The sequence below is a fragment of the Chrysemys picta genome, chromosome 1, assembly GCF_011386835.1.
Source record: "Chrysemys picta bellii isolate R12L10 chromosome 1, ASM1138683v2, whole genome shotgun sequence".
In the NCBI taxonomy this organism is placed as follows: Eukaryota; Metazoa; Chordata; order Testudines; family Emydidae; genus Chrysemys; species Chrysemys picta.
The window spans coordinates 189,808,215-189,825,578 of NC_088791.1; positions in this window are offsets into that span (position 1 = coordinate 189,808,215).

The window sequence follows — 17,364 nt, forward strand, 5'->3', positions numbered from 1 at the left end:
GGAATTATCCCACCAAGTTTCTGTGATGTCAATTATGTTGCATTTCTGATTATTCGCTAGTATTTCTAGTTCTTCCTGTTTAGTCACCATACTTCTTCATGGCCCCTATACAACTCCCAGTCATTGGAAACTCTAACTGACTTCCAGTAGGATCAGGATTAGGCTCCATGAGAGCACATACATATGAGACCTGCCAAAGTCTAAAATCTTTAAAATCAAGGGAAACACACCTAGAACTCCATGACTTGGGAGGGAGAGGACTTATAGTGCCAATACAATGATGTGAACCACAACATTGCACAACTCAAGTGGAAACAGATTTTGACAATGAACAAAAAGCTCTGTGAAATCAATAGGTTTTAAGTGCAGTTAGCAAGACAATATTTTAAACAAATATTCCCACATTTGAAAGGTTTCCAGGGCACCCTGCTTAAAGAGCCACATACTTTGTGATTGCAAATACAAAGATCCATGCATAAATGCCTAGAACCCACTTGGAAGGCTTAAGAAGCTTAAAGTAAAGCATGTGTGTAAATGTTTTCAGGATTGGGGCTTTTTGTTTTTGTTCTTTTGAGCATCAATAAAAGTTTGGTAGGGAAAGAGTGAGATGACAGCATGGTAGTTGGTCAGAGGAAGGGAGCTACAATTTCTCTCACTGAAGGGTGCCAAAATGGACTGATGCCAGCTAGTCTGGGCACTTGGTAAGTAGACAAGACACTTGTTTGCAATTGAAAAAAATGATTGCATTTCTTTTATGTGTTGAAAAACAAGCTGAACCCACTTTATTTTGTAATTACTGTGTTCTCAGTATACACTAGTATGGGTGATCAAAAATGAACTTTCCTCATGATTTTTGTGCCTTTCTCTTTGGCATTTCCCTTGACGTACTCTTGATTTCCTTCCCCGCCCCCCTTATTAATTTGATGGAAATCTTATGTCTTTTTTGTTACACCATGTGCAACTGTTGGATACAGAATGAAATCACTCAGGTTTTGGAAAATGTAGAGGACATTTAAGTTGACCCGAGGAATAAAGGAATGAACTAGCCACAAACCAAAAATAGAAATTTGTTTAAACTGGAGATTACAAACATTTCCTAACCTTACGCTGAATGGCCCTTGTCCAAGACCACTCATTTTCCATTCTGGGGCTACTAATCAGTTCCAGGACTACTGTTACCAGCCAATACCACACTAAATTGCCACAAATCTTTTGCCACTTTTGGTTCTGCAAACCTCTGTCTGACACATGGATTAAAAATTAACATCAATAACTGTATGTAACCATACCAATAACTGTGCATTACATGCATTAGCTAGAAGCAACACACCTACTCAAAAAAGGTGGCACATGCCAATGTCTAAATGAGTCCCAAAATTCAGATGGGTTGCAGAGAAAAGTTATCATATGATAAAGAAATATTTTCAGGAATTGTCCATCTCTTCACTAACACAATACTGCCCTCGATGGGTGTACTTCCAGCAACAATGCTTTAGCAAGGCATATGATTCTACGTGTAATATTGACCCTATGACAGGCGGTCAACTCCTGCACGCTTCCCTTTACCTGTGGTTGGCACATACCACTAAAACTGAATGTGCTATAGTCTTTGTGTGAAATTCTGGCCTCAGTTACGTCAATGACAAAACTCCTACTGACTTTAGTAGTCAGGATTTCACCCTCTGTGTGTGATTTCCAACTCATTCATCTATCTGTTTAGCCATCCATATGTGGTCCATCACTGTTGTATGTGAGTGCCTCGCATGTTATGGTTACATAGGGTATTTTTGCTAATTCAGCTTGATTCCTATTAAAGACTCATTTGACTGGAGTTAAAGTGATAATAAAAAAAATTGAGTGTATAGATGTAAAGCAAAAAGTATTTATAAAACTTCTTTTTTTTTAAAAAAGTAAGTCTATCATTAACACTAAAGCTCGGTATAATTTTTAACACAGTTTTTGCTCCTAAGGTTCTTTATTAGATTGGACTAGATTTCCAGCTTCGATATAGCAAGGTAAGTACAGTATATGAGTAGATGTGCAAAATTAAGGTACCAAATCCTGTAAAAAGTTACACATGTTCATAACTTTAGTTTAGTTAACTTAAAGTTATGCATATGTGCACGTCATTGCAGCACTGGGGCCTGTATGTACAAGCATGCAAGTATGGAAAAAAGAAGTAACTACTCAAAATCCTGCCTAGGAATTCCATTTCTTTTTGCTGTGTTACTTGAATGTAGTTCTGTATGCAGCGCACATATGAATTTCTTTGTAGGAAGCAGACTTCTTCAGTTGCTGACTGAAGTGGGGATTTCTCATCAACATTTATTCTGTTTGCTATTTATTGAAGGCTTTGGATTGTGGACAGAAAAGATCAGGATAAAAGTTACTTAGGGCTTCACTGAAAAAATGTAGAATTTCCTTTTGAATAGCTATTTAATGAAGAAGGCTTACACAACCTCAACATAGTGGTTTTGTAGAAAACTTTCCCTGTAAGTCTAACAGCTCAATTCTTTTACCTTCACTCATTTTACTAGTGAAAATACTAACAAAGCCTAGAAAATGTTTGGTAAAACCTGATGTCTCTGCCTGTTACTTGTACAACTAAGTAGTACTGGATACTTGATGGGGAAAATCTGATTTTGTCTCTTTTAATCAGTCATATGTACTGACTACATCTGTATTGTGTCTTTACTCTCTGTGCAATATTAAGAATGTGTGGAAATCACAAGCACACATTTGGGTTCCAAATAACGGAGTGTACTAACTATATACAAATATGCAAGGCCTAGCTACATATGTATATGATTGGTAGGTCTCAGTGGATGTGAAGACAGGAGCTCACTTCCTCTCTCTTCCCGCCTGTACCCTCTACCTAGCCAATCCTGAGGCAGCTTCTCAGCAGTCTTCTCCTCCTCTCTCTACCCCACACTGCTAAACTCTGAGGGAAGAGGAATGGTACTTCCAAAGCTGGCCCCACAGCCTTGTAAGCCTCTGGAATTGGCACTACCCCAACCTGAGTCCTATGCAGGCAAAAGGAGGTGGGAGAAACTCCTCCAGACCAGCACCCCCACCCCGTCCAAGACCAGTCCTCCAGCCAGCAGCCACCTCACACCAGCAAACACCCGTCCCACTCCACTACTTCCCCACCTTTTACTAGCACAAGCTCCCTATCAGCTAAGCTTGTTGATACAGTCCGATAACTGATTTTTGAGAGAGGTTGCCATAGCAGAAATGATATATATACCTATCCTCTGTTACACCAGAAGTAGGATATTTTACTGTCTCAAGTTTGGGGCACAATCTCATGAGATTCTAAGCACCCTCAATTCTCTTTGCCTTCAATGGCATTTGAGAAGACACAGCACTTCATAGAAGCAGGCCTATGGTTTGCTAACTGCTGGGTGAAAGAGGAGCTTTCCACAGCATGTACCTTTCAGAATGTGCCATATCACAAAATTCCCGGAGAGACAGTACTATAATCCCTTTCCCGCCACTTCTACACAGCCCTTGTTATCTGAAATCTAAATAAGTTTTCAGAGGCAGAAAGTAGCCATCTACTAGCTCAAGGGAGGGCAAACTATGGCCCATGGGCCGGATCCAGGCCATCAGGGCTTTCAATCCAGCCTGCAGGATTGCCAGCCCCATGGCGCAGCGGGGCTAAGGCAGGCTCCCTGCCTGCCCTGGCCCTGGCCCTGGCCCTGGCCCTGCGCTGCTCCCAGAAGTGGCTGGCACCATGTCCCTGTGGCTCCTGGGGGTGGGGTGGGGCAGGCGGCTCTGCCGCATGCTGCCCTCTCCTGCAGGCACTGCCCCTCATTGGCCGGGAATGGGGAACTGCAGCCAATGGGAGCTTCGGGGTGGCCACTTCTGGGAGCAGTATGGAGCCAGGGCAGGCAGGGAGCCTGCCTTAGCCCCACTGCGCAATGCTGACACCCCGGAGCTGCTCGAGGTAAGTAGTGCCGGAGCCTGCACCCTAAACCCTTCCTGCACCCTGTACCACAACCCCCTGCCTTGAGCCCCCTGCTGCACCCCTTCCTGCACCCCAACCCCCTGCCCTGGTCAACCCCCTGCCCTGAGCCCCCTCCTGCACCCCAACCCCCTGCCCTGAGCCCCTTCCTGCAAAGTGCACCCCCTCCCACACCCTGCATTCCTGCACCCCTGCCCCAGCTCTACATTCATGGCCCTGCGTACAATTTCCCCACCCAGATGTGGCCCTCGTGCCAAAAAGTTTGCCCACCCCTGTACTAGCTCATTCCCAGTGCTGTTTTTGCTAGTTAGCAGAGGCCTTTGACATGAGGGCTCAGGGGAGGAGTTTCTCCTCCACCACCAGCACCACCACCAGCACCACCCGCTCCAAGGAGAGCTGTGCCTGGGAACAGCTGCTCTCTGTTTGAACTGTTATGAATGGATTTTTATGTAACACTTTAACCAAAGCAGATCCGTTTCTTGCTGAGATCCCTGCAGGTGGACAGAAATGGACACAAAAAGGGAATTTTCTGGCTTTGAGAGAGAGTCTAAGAAGCAAAGTTATGTCAATATTAGCTTTAGAGTCATTTTGTGACCTTACATTTGTTTTAAATTAAAATATTAGTTTATGAGCCACCTTTTGAAAAGACATTATTTACCCTTCCATTTCCTTCCATGGAATTCCATCAGGCCAGGATTTTATATTTGAATTTTTAAACTTAGTTTATAACAAGAGCAAAAGAACAATATACATTTCAAGAAAATATAAACAGGTCATAGTCCTAATCCTGAGTCTGGGGTACTAATGAAAATTCAAAAATTGTTTTTCCTCTCTGATTTATAAGAACTGGTTAGAACTCACAATTAGGGGCAGGCTGCCTGTTTTCAATGAGTTAAAAAATGAGGACCTGCCTCTTCCTAAATTAATTGAAGACAAAGCTTGAAAATATTGGGTCTCATTCTGCTCACATAGGTGTATATCAGGAATATCGCCACTGGAGTCAATGGAGTTGTGCCAGAGAGCAGAATCAAGTCTGTAATACTTGCAATCACTGCCTAATTGACAGACTGAGGGAAAAGGAGGGGAATGGCTGTGGAACTCAGCCAATACTTGGAAGTATGGTATGTATTTTGTTTGGGCTAATACTGCACACTTTATTTTAATAGCTTTTTTTGTTTGGAATCACTAGAACATCTGTAATTTATTTATGAAAAGGAGAACTTCACATATTTTTTATTGGTAGAATTTCAACAAGCTAATGTTATTCCTAATTATAATTTATTTTCTTTGGAATGTTAATAAAGACTTCTGGGGACCACCATTTCCCTTTTTCTATACATTACTTATGGAAAAGTGATACCTATAAAGATAACATCACTTTGAAATATTGATTGCTTTGCTTTAAAAATATAAAGGAAATGAACTGAAACTAGATAAAATATAGGCACGGAATTCATTTGCTAAAAATTCCACAGACCCACAATACAGCAGTCCCCATGAAAAAGGTAGCACTTGCCAACAGTCACCACAAAGTGGTATCTTGAGAATACCACTATTTCTCTGACATTTAGAACAGGAGATAGCTGTAGTAAATGTGGGTTCACTGTGGGTGGTATCTGTTGGCAAATGTTGACTTTTTCATAGCAATCACTATATATACTTTCTATCTTTTTCATGACCATAGGCCCTAAGCCTCTAGTTTAAAAGAGAATGCATTTTTCAAGAGCAATTTTTTTTAATGGGAGTAAAAAAATAAAAGTACTAGACATTTATATGGATAATGAAAATGTTCACAGTTACATGAGACAAGATTTAAAAATGTTTTTAGAAGTCATATAAATCTTCATGCTTCAGATCATCAGCCAACTTCCAGCTGAAGCTTCTCACTAACATTGGGAAGAAGCTTTTCTTATGGACAGGATATTCCAAAATTATCCACTACTTTGTTTTGTGCACCTTGTTCTGAAGCGGGTGGTACTGGACACTGTCAGAAACAGGATACTGGACTGATGGACTCTTGGTGTGACCTGTTATGGGAATTCCTATATTCCATCTGGAAAAAGCAAATGGTACTAAATGTATTGGCGTATAAAGTAATGGAGAGAAAAATCTGTTAATGTATAGAAACTATGTTAATAAATCTCTAAGGCCTGGTCTACACTACGGGGTTAGGTCGAATTTAGCCACGTTAGGTCAATTTAAAAATGAATGTGTCCACACAACCAACCCCGTTCCATCGACCTAAAGGGCTCTTAAAATCGACTTCTGTACTCCTCCCCGGCGAGGGGAGTAGCGCTAAAATCGACTGTGCTGGGTTGAATTTGGGGTAGTGTGGACGCAAATCGACGGTATTGGCCTCCGGGAGCTATCCCAGAGTGCTCTGTTGTGACCGCTCTGGACAGCACTTTGAACTCCGATGCACTAGCCAGGTACACAGGAAAAGCCCCAGGAACTTTTGAATTTCATTTCCTGTTTGTTCAACGTGGTGAATCAGCAGCACAGGTGACCATGCAGTCCCCCAGAATCATAGAGCGTAGAATGTTTCTACGCTCCCCCTATCATTTCTATCCCTGAGGTTATCACAGATTAGAAGGCGAAAACAATGCACTCGTGATGACATGTTTTCCTAGCTCATGCAGTCCTCCTGCATTGATAGGGCACAGCTTAATGCATGGAGGCATTCAGTGGCAGAGGCCAGGAAAGAAGTGAGTGTGAAGAGCGGAGGCAGGATGCGATGCTGAGGCTAATGGGGAGCAAACAGACATGATGAAGCATCTGTTGGGGGAGCAAACGGACATGATGAAGTGTCTGTTGGAACTGCAGGAAAGCCAACAAGAGCACAGACCTCCGCTGCCTCCACTGTATAATGGCCTACCCTCCTCCCCATGTTCCATAGTCTCCTCACCCAAACGCCCAAGAACGCGGGGGGTGGGGGAGGGCCCTCTGGGCACCTAGTCACTCCACTCCAGAGGATGGCCCAAGCAACAGAAGGCTGTCATTCAAACAGTTTCATTTTTAGTGTGGCTACAATAAGCAATGTGGCCTGGTCCTTCTCTCCTCCCCCACCCCACCCAGGCTACCTTGTCCATTATCTCTTTTTTTTTTTTTAATTAATAAAGAAAGAATGCGTGGTTTGAAAACAATAGTTACTTTATTTCGAAGGGGGGAGGGTGGTTAGATTACAGGGAATTAAAATCAACAAAGAGGGCGGGTTTGCATCAAGCAGAAACACACACAACTGTCACACTGAAGCCTGGCCAGTCATGAAACTGGTTTTCAAAGCCTCTCTGATGCGCAGTGCACCTTGCTGTGTTTTTCTAATTGCCCTGGTGTCTGGCATGAAACGATTGTCTGCCGTTGCTTTCACGGAGGGAGGAGCGACTGACAACATGTACCCAAAACCACCCGCAACAATGTTTTTGCCCCATCAGGCATTGGGAGCTTAACCCAGAATTCCAATGGACGGCGGAGACTGTGGGAACTGTGGGATAGCTACCCACATGCACCGCTCCATAAGTCGATGCTAGCCATGGTAGTGAGGATGCACTCTGCCAACTTAATGCACTTAGTGTGGACATACGCAATTGACTGTCTAAAATCGATTTCTAAAAATTGACTGCTATAAAATCGACCTACTTTCGTAGTGTAGACATACCCTTAGACCCATTCACTGTAGCACAGTAAATGTTTTAATCTGATTACCTTTCAGTGATATGTGTAAATTACACACAGGAGCGTACAGTGAATGCAATTTGGGTCATTTGTACATGCAATATCTAACTCATTTGAAGTGTTCAAATGAACATGATTATGTTTTTCTCTAATAAATGTGCTGTGTGGGACTTTAAAATATGATACAAGAAACTGCATTTAATTCAAACACCCTGTAGTGAGGCGGTGGGCTACCCCACAGCCCCGCTGAGGGCCGAACCTCCCCTACTACCAATGTGGGCGGAGCCACCGGGTCCGGCACCCGCCCCTCCGAGGTCACAGCCCCGACCCGGAAGTATAAAAGCTTGCCTGCAGAGCTCAGTGGAGGCCAGGCCGGCGGAGAGAGCAGACGTCCCTGGCTGAGCTTCCGCTTGGGAACCAGCCGCAGGCCGCGAGCAGCCTGCTGACTCACCAGGCCGGTCGAGCCTACCTCTCGCCAGGTACCCCGAGGAGGACTGGCCAAGTCCGCCCCGTGCCAGCTACCCCGAGGAGGAGCCGAGCCTGCCCTTCGCTACCTAACCTGAGGAGCCCATGCTGGTGGAGAGCACCGACAACACTAAGATGGCCCAGGTACCATATGAGGGGGAGTGTGGAAGTAGCCTGGGGGCAGCCAACCCCAGTCTGGCTGCAGCACTGCTAGAACCGATGTCAGTGTGTTGCGGCCAGGATCCCCACTGACAGCAGCGAGTTTCCGTCGCTGCTAGGGCCCCGGGCTGGGACGCAGTGGAGTGGGAGGGCCTGCGTCCCCCCTGCCACCCACTCCTTGGGTGGCAGACTCCCCCCCCTTTTTCCCTGGCCTAGAGAGGCTGGGGGCTGCTACAAACCCCGACCCAGCCCCTGCTTAAGGGCCTGGGCCTCTGCCTGACTATTTGCTTGTTGCCCTGCCCTGACCTAGGGCCTGGGCTGCCACAAACTGACCCAGCCCCTGCTTAAGGGCCTGGATACTTGCTTGACTATTGGTTTGCTGCCCCGCCCTGGCCTAGGGCCTGGGCTGCTACCAACTCCGACCCAGTCCCTGCTTAAGGGCCTGGGTATTGGCCTAACTGTGTGATTACTGCTCCAGCCTGATTGGGGCTCAGGGCTCTTTTCGGACTGTAGCGAGGCGGTGGGCTACCCCACAGCCCCGCTGAGGGCCCAACCGCGGCCCAAAACTACTACATGCCCATTTCAAAGCAGTGCCATTTTATGTCATGTAATATGCTGATTTGGCCTCTCCCACAATAGCCCAATATGGCATCATGCCAAAATGGTCATTTTCACAACAGCAGCTTCATACGCAATTACTGGGCTAAATTCATCCCTGGTGCAAATCCAATAGATATAACGCAGAGACAAATTTGGTCTAAAGCAAAGATGTGCAGAAATATGAAAAAAATATTTATCATGCAACATAATCCAATATATTTTTATGTCAATACAAAATTTCTTTGTTAAAGACTGTTAATGTTGCACTATTAAGTACTCAAAATTCTGTTAAGGTTCAATGTACAAACTGAACTCTGCTCCCTTACTTGTATGCATGATGACAGAGCTGAAATCCTCGTCCCACTGAAGTCAGTGGCAAAACGGTCATTATTTCATATAGGGCCTTTAATGATCTGGTCAGATTCAGTACCATTTTCAAATATTACGCTGTAATGTAATACCACTATTTCTCCAACCGTAGAGCCACATTTGGATCTAAGACAAAATGTGACTAACATGGAAAGTCTATGTAACAATGCATACACACAAGGGGAAAGGGTTAAGTTTGTACATGTAGTCTTGATCTATGCATAATGGGTGAAATTCAACCCCCCTCACTCCCCCCCCCCCCAAGCACAGGGCCAGCACAAGGCCTATCATCACTTAAATCCCACTTAAGCTCTATTTTGATGGCTGACATGGTGCATAAGACACACAATAGTTTTTTATATGAATGAATTTCATGTTTTTTTATTTCCCATATCAAAACTAGTTGCTAGAGGAATTGATCAAAACACTGCTGTATTGTGTTTGTTTGTTTTTTATAGTGTAGTATCATGGACTATACCTGGAGAATACTGATTTTGGGAGCTTCACTACGCAAACCTTACTGTTGTCTCAAATTAGTTTTTTATATATTAATTTTCAAAGTACTTGTTATAAAGGAGAAAATCCCCCATGGCTCTATTACTAACACGATAGAGGGTTGTTTGCAGTGTTGTTGCAGCTGTTTTGGTCCCAGGATATTGGAGAGACAAGGTGGGTGAGGTAATATGTTTTATAGGACTAACTTCTGTTGGTGAGAGAGACACGCTTTTGAGCTCCACAGGAGAGCACAAAAGCTTGTCTGTTTCACCAACAGAAGTTGTCTAATAAAGAATAGAGTGTTGTAAGACCTGAACCAAAGCCCAATGAAGTCAATGGAAAGACGCCTATTGATTTCAGTAGGCTTTAGATTAGGTCCATAGTGCAGCCTTGACTATAGTTGTTACAGTTATGGTTATAACTGTATTCTACAACTGTATCAAAACATCTTACAAAGGAAGTCGTGATCTATGGAAAAGAGTAAGGTTTTAGTATTCTATTTAAAACAGAGTAAGGAGCTCAGTGTCTTGACAACAAAGAATAGCCCCCAGTTGTGGAGAGCTGAGGCTGAAACTGGAGAAGCAGAGTAAGTTGGTAGTTTATTTGAAGTCTCAAGTATTTCAAGCCCATTAAGAATTGTGAAAATCACGCAGAGAGTACTGAATGGAACACAGAGATCCATGGATAGAAGTTAATAAAAGTGAACAGGAAATGAGGGTGATTTTGTCCCACTTCCTTGCAGGCAAGAGTAGCCTGGCAACAGCATTTTTGTAATTGTGAATTTAGAGACATGGCAAAAATCCCACAGACTTTGGTACAGCCAGGATTTCACCCTACACTTTAACGTGCCTTGTGTGGTCGCGGTACAGCACTCTAAAGCAGCCCACCACAACAAGGGGCGTAGCTCCCAGCGCTGGGGCACTGTTTACACTGGCACTTTACAGCTCTGCAACTTGCTGTGCTCGGGGAGGGGGGGGGGTTCACCCCTGAGCAAGAAAGTTACAGCACTGTTAATTGCCAGTGTAGACAAGCTGCAAGAGGGAATTACAGTAGTTGTGATGGAAAGAAAGGCATGAACTAAATAATTAAATACAGGTAAGGTCAAGGTAATTCTGTCAAAGTCCTCAGGATGGGCTTATTTACCTATAGGGGAGATCTGTGAGAAAAATAAAGTGTTAGGCAAAAGCTCACTCCCAGCTTTGTGGCAGAGGACTTTTAAATCTGAGTAAAAGAGAGAGAGAAAGTCAAAGACATGGACAAATGAATTTTTACTCAGAAGGTCTTAAGTCTTGTATAGTAGAAAGTTATACTGTAGCCAATAGCTGATGGAGGGCCACATTGCTCCATGCTTACTCACATGGAGTAGTATCTTATTCCATGAGGAGTCTGTGACGTTCTGTCCCTCATGGGAACACCCTACACAGGGCCGGCTCCAGCATTTCTTCCGCCCCAAGCAAAAAAAAAAAAAAGCCGCGATCGGTGGCGGCAGTTCGGCGGCAGGTCCTTCGTTCTTAGAGGGAGTGAGGGACCTGCTGCCCCCGAATTGCCGCACGTGCTGCCCCTCTCCCTTGGCCGCCACAAGCACCTGCTTGTTAAGCTGGTGCCTGGAGCCGGCCCTGACCCTACACCCCCATGTTCATCCTTATAATAAGATTGGGTGGTATCTAATGCAAAGTTTGTCATGTTGGGTGTCTTCGGAAGGCTCATGATGCACTGAGCACGGTTGTTATAGCGATGTTACAGTAATTGTTGTTACAGTAATGTTATAGGTTATAATTTCAGGTATATAGTTATGAGGCTGAAAATGTATCCTCATGGCTTAAAATAAGCCCAGGCAAAAACTCTCTCAGAGCAGAGGGGCAATTCACACCTCAGCAAGGCATGTATAGGACAAACCCAGCCCAGCCTCACAGGAACAAAGGACGCTGGCCTAGGCAGTAACAAAAGGATCTGTTGGACTCTTGAGTGAGTCACCCCCCTTCCTTCGTCAGTTTGGGACTGCGATGAGGTAATTCTCACCTGACTCTGAAGGGGGGGGGCAAAGCCAAGAGGGAAGAAAGAACATGATAAAAGGGAGAGACATTTGCCATGCTCTTCCTCTCTCTTCCACCTCCATCTACAGACATCACCACCAAGCGACTGATGTGCTAATCAAAGGGAAGAGCCTGTGGTGAGAAGCATCTAAGTTTATAAGGGCACTGAAAGTGTTAAGATCAGCTTAGAATGCATTTTGCTTTTATTTAATTTCACCAAATCTGACTTGTTGTGTTTTGACTTATAATCACTTAAAATCTATCTTTGTAGTTAATAAATCTGTTTGTTTATTCTATCTGAAGCAGTGCATTTGGTTTGAAGTGTGTCAGAGACTCCCCTTGGGATAACAAGCCTGGTACATATCAATTTCTTTGTTAAATTGATGAATTCATATAAACTTGCAGCGTCCCATGGGCATAACTGGACACTGGAAGACGGAGGTTCCTAGGGTTGTGTCTGGGACCAGAGATATTGGCTAGTGTCATTCGGTTGCACAATCCAAGGAGCATCTTACATGCCAGAGGCTGTTTCTGAACAGCCCAGGAGTAGGGGTTCTCACAGCAGAGTAGGGTAAGGCTGGCTCCCAGAGTCGAGGATTGGAGTGACCTAGCAGATCACCGATCCAGATAACACCATGGGGGAATGTCACAGAGTCCCATTTTTTTCAGTTAGACTTCTTGGGGACTAAGATACTGCTATGAATAAGATTAGCAGAATATGTACAGAGTCAAAACAAGGAGATAAATGGAAGACAGAACACTAGAGAGTGAACTAACAAAGCTGTAGCATTGAGCATTATCTGCATAGAACTGATGGTCATTTCTGAGACAAAATAAGATTATCTTGATCAAAAGCATCAATCAATGAGTTGACTTCACTGAGGCATGTCTCATGAATCTAAGACATTCCACAATTTATCTGTCTCCTAGTGTTATGTATATTATGAATTTCACATCAGTTGTCCAAAACTAGTATTAGGGCTTGATCCTGCAAGGTGCTAAGCACTTTTGCGAAGTGCTAAACATCCTCAGTTCCTACACAATCATCTCTTATTAACTTCTGTGCTGGAGAATGACAAATGTGGTACCTGTTTTTAAAAAAGGAGTTAGATTTAATTGTGGGTATTACAAGCTAGTAAGCCTTCTTTAGTACCAAGCAAAGTCTTTGAAATTTTCATTAAAAACAGAATTGTAGAACACCTAGATAAATATGATATGATAGGGACAAACCAGCAAGGCTTGTGTCAGAGAAAATCATCACTTTAATTAAGAAAAGTCTTTGAGTGTTAGCAAAATAGTGGCTAAAGGGGAACAGTTGATATCATTTATTTGGATATGCAAAGAACCTTTGGCAAAATCCCTCACAAGAGGCTATTAAAAAAGGATTAGAAACTGGCTAAGCGACATAAATGAAAGAGTAGGAATGAATGGTCAGTTTTCATCATGACAACCCAAAGGTTCTGGAGTAGGACTGGTGCGATTTAATATATTCATTAAAGCTCTTGAAAAAGGTGAAAGCAGTGAAGTAAGGTGGCAAAATTTGAAAAAGACACAAAAAGCTTTAGGGTTAGTCAAGACTATAACTGCCTGGTGTTAGGGGCAGCCCTAGACTAGCTGCCAGAAAGTTGTGCCCTAGGCAAACCATGCAATCGGCCCCCTGCCCCCAAATCCCAAGGGTAGATCTAGGCTGCGTTTTTTAGTAAACTGGGAAACATTTTGCCCCTTTTTTCCTTTTAATGTTTTTAAGTGTTTTTTTTAAACAGAGGCTTAATTATTCAGTTTGTCCGTCCATCCATCTGGCCAACCACTGGACAGATCGTGCACGGGAATTGAAATAATGACATCTTTGTTATTTTTATTTGTATTTTTTTCATCTTTTTCATTTGATTTTTTTTCCTCGAATTTGGCGACCCATTTAACTTGGCACCCTAGGCGACCGCCTAGTTCGCCTATATGGACGGGCTGCCCCTGCCTGGCGTGATTAGAGGACTGTGAGGAACTTCAGAGGGACCTAACAAAGCCAGGTGAACAGGCAACATATTGGCAAATGCAAGATAATCTGTTTGTGTGGAGAGGATGGTGAACTTTCTTCAGGATGAAAAATAAAAATAAATTAAATAAATACCCAAATAGAGCTGTGCGAATAATGGACTTTTCAGTCCACTGGGAATTCTGAAAAATTGAAAAAAAAATTAGTTTTGGGTCAACCTGAAAAAAAATTAAAAAACCTTGTTTGTGAATCGACAAGTCAAAAAGTACTGCATTTTGGGTTGGACTAAATATTTTGTTTCCATTTAAAGCTTTTTTTTCTTTTAAAATGTTTTTAAAAATAAAATTCAAGGTAATTTTCAAAATAAAAAATTCAAAATATTTTGTTTTTAAAACATCTAAACAAAATGCTTTTACTTTTTTGGATTTTTAGTTTTTTTTTAAATCAAAACAGTTCACCAAAATCTATATAAATTTGCAAAATATTTCAATCAACCAGTATCTGTATTTCCCACTGAAAAATGCTTTTTATAAAAAATTTCTCCCAGTTATTTGCTCAAATTAAAAGTCAGTATTGGCGACAGAGAAGGCATTCTCATTTAACAGGTGCTTTCAGACTTATTTGTGTACAGAGCAACATATCTTTTTTGCATTAAATGGGATGACTATTCTTTTAAAACACAAAAACTGAGCAGCAAGAATAAAACTTATTGGTAATTTTTTCTTTGCTATTGCAAATGGAAAAGCAAGTATCAGAGGGGTAGCCGTGTTAGTCTGTATCCACAAAAACAATGAGGAGTCTGGTGGCACCTTAAAGACTAACAGATTTATTTGAGCATGAGCTTTCATGGGTAAAAAACCCATGGACTCCATGCATCTGAAGAAATGGAAAAGCAATTACCTCACCAAAATTCTTCTGTCCATAAACACATGTGTGCACTAGTCTGAAGAACTACAATAACTCTCTTTTGCAAGTCTTCTAGGCCATGGAATTGAGATTTTTTTAAACTCATCATTAGATTGCCTATGTTTTGCATTGTTCAACAACTCTAGCCTGAGATACAAGCTGCACAATGGGAAAAGTAGAAAAGATGTGGGTTTCAATAAGGGATCATGGATTATTTTTCCTCTATGTAAAGAGTTTTTAATATGAATTGCCTTTCAGTGAAGACCTTTCTTCTTCAATAGAAAAACTCAGCATTTATCGACAGGATGCAACATTTCGTACATTGCCAATAAATTATACCTCAAGTTCTCATGCACCCAGATGATGGGAGAAACAGTTCAGCCTAGTTTCAACTGAACTTTACAGATCAAAGACAATAAATAGTCTTAACTGCCTTCCCATTTGATATCCTGAGTTTGAAACTAATTTCTTATAACTAGTCGTCTTTTAAATCAACTAGGAATATCACCTAGGGTGGGAAGATGAGACTAAATAGAATAATGTTCAAATGACTAGACGTCTTGATTTAGTTAGGGCAGATTGATATTCAAAGGGCTGTCCCCCTGTGAAGGAATCCTCTCTGATGTCTACTGATAATTTGAGAAAACACTGTATTTAGCAACAGCAATAACATGAACTTGGGAAATGGTCAGGAAAAGTGGCAGAAAGTTTCCAAATTTCATTCTAAAATTGCTGTTTGTTTCTGGCTGCTCAAAGTACTTAAGTCCATGACAAACCACCTATTAGCATCAACAGACACAGGATTGGGCCCCCCAAGAGAAATCTGGCCGTGTGCTCCACATTGTCCTCCAGCTCTACTTCCCCATGCGCCACTTTGTTATCGAGGTTAAGTCCGCTGGCCGCACCTCCAGTCCCCCCGAAGTTTCCACAGGGCTGTTGGTGGTGGAGGTGAGGTCGCCGCCAAGGATGCTGTGTAGCTCCTTATAGAAGGGCATTAGGGTGACCAGATGTCCTGATTTTATAGGCACAGTCCTGATTTTTGGGTCTTTTTCTTATATAGGTTCCTATTACCCCCCACCCCCGTCCTGATTTTTCACATTTGCTGTCTGGTCACCCTAAAGGGCATGTCTTTGGCACTGCACCAGAGCAATGGTTGGCCTCCCTTGACCATAGCACAGCACTGCTGCATGTCCCTCTCATGCCCCTTCTCCTGTATGCCACTAGCAATCAGCCCATAGGTATCAAAGTTCCTATGGCAGGAATGAAGCTGAAACTGCACAGCCTCTTCTCCACATAGACTCAGCAGATCCAGCAGCTCCGGTGTGCTCCACGCAGGAGAGCGTCTGCTGCGGAAAACCGGCATGGTCAGCTGGGCTGAGCAAACAGGAAGAGGAATTTCAAAAATTCCCAGGCCTTTAAACGGGGGAGTGGTGCATGCCTGTGCACCTTCAGGACTGCGGAGCTCAAACTGCTGACCACAGCAGTCAAGGTGGGCTTGTGGGACACCTCCTGGAGGCCAATTAGGGCGACATAACCAAGCGCAGGGTGTACACTGATGCTGTGTCGTGCTAACTACGGAGCCAAAAGCTCTTTGCAGCTCGTCGAGGTGGTTCTATTATGTTGGCGTAGCAGGGGAGTTACATCGGTGGGAGCACAGGCGCTGGCTTTTGTTTTTGCCGGTGGATACTTTTGAAGAGGTGTTTGTGTTGGGGAGGCACTCTGCCAGTTTTGAAGGGAGGCTATTTTCAGCATATTTATACACTTCTTTCATATTCTAGTTATTGAATGTGTCTATCATGGATATCTTTACTATTTTAATAATGATTCAATTGTTATGAACTACATAATTACATTATCATGAATTACTGTATATGAAAATCATTGCAATCATCTAAAAGCTGTCTTCACTAACGTCCCAGTTTAAAGACATTATGTCTCACTGTAGCTTTTTGGATGAAACTGTCAGAAATCTTATTTACATCTAGGTTCCCTGGTATTGTTTTGATGAGTGGAAATAATTTTTAAGTCTTCTGAAGCTGGAGAATGAGTTCAGAATGATACAGACACAGTGAGAAGGGTGCTTATGAATTTGCAGTACTCTGGAAACATAATGCTTCCAGAGTACTGCAAATGACTCCAGGATGTCTTTCTTGATGGGTAACGGCTAATTTAGGCACCATCTTTTTGTATGTATAGTTGGGATTATATCTTGCCATGGGCATTACTTTGAATTTAACACTGAATTTCATCTGCCATTTTCTTGCTCAGTCACTCAGTTTTGTGAGACCCCTTTGTAATTCTTTGCAGTCTGTTTTGAACTTAACTATCTTGAGTAATTTTGTATCATCTGCAAACTTTGCCACCTCACTGTTTACTCCTTTTGCAGATCATTTATGAATATGTGGAACAGCCCTGATCCCAGACCAGTACAACCCCCACGGGGGGCACCACTATTTACTTCTCTCCATTCTGAAAATGGACCACTTATTCCTACCCTTTGTTTCCTATCTTTTAACTGTAGTGCCTGGGAATGTTTTCAGGATCATCTAACGATCCTTAATATCAAACTGTCTGTACTGGGCTATCTTGATTATCACTTCAAAAGTTTTTTTTCTCTTAATTAATTGGCCTCTCAGAGTTGGTAAGACAACTCTGTTTATGCTCTCTGTATGTGTGTATATATATCTCCTCAATATATGTTCCATTCT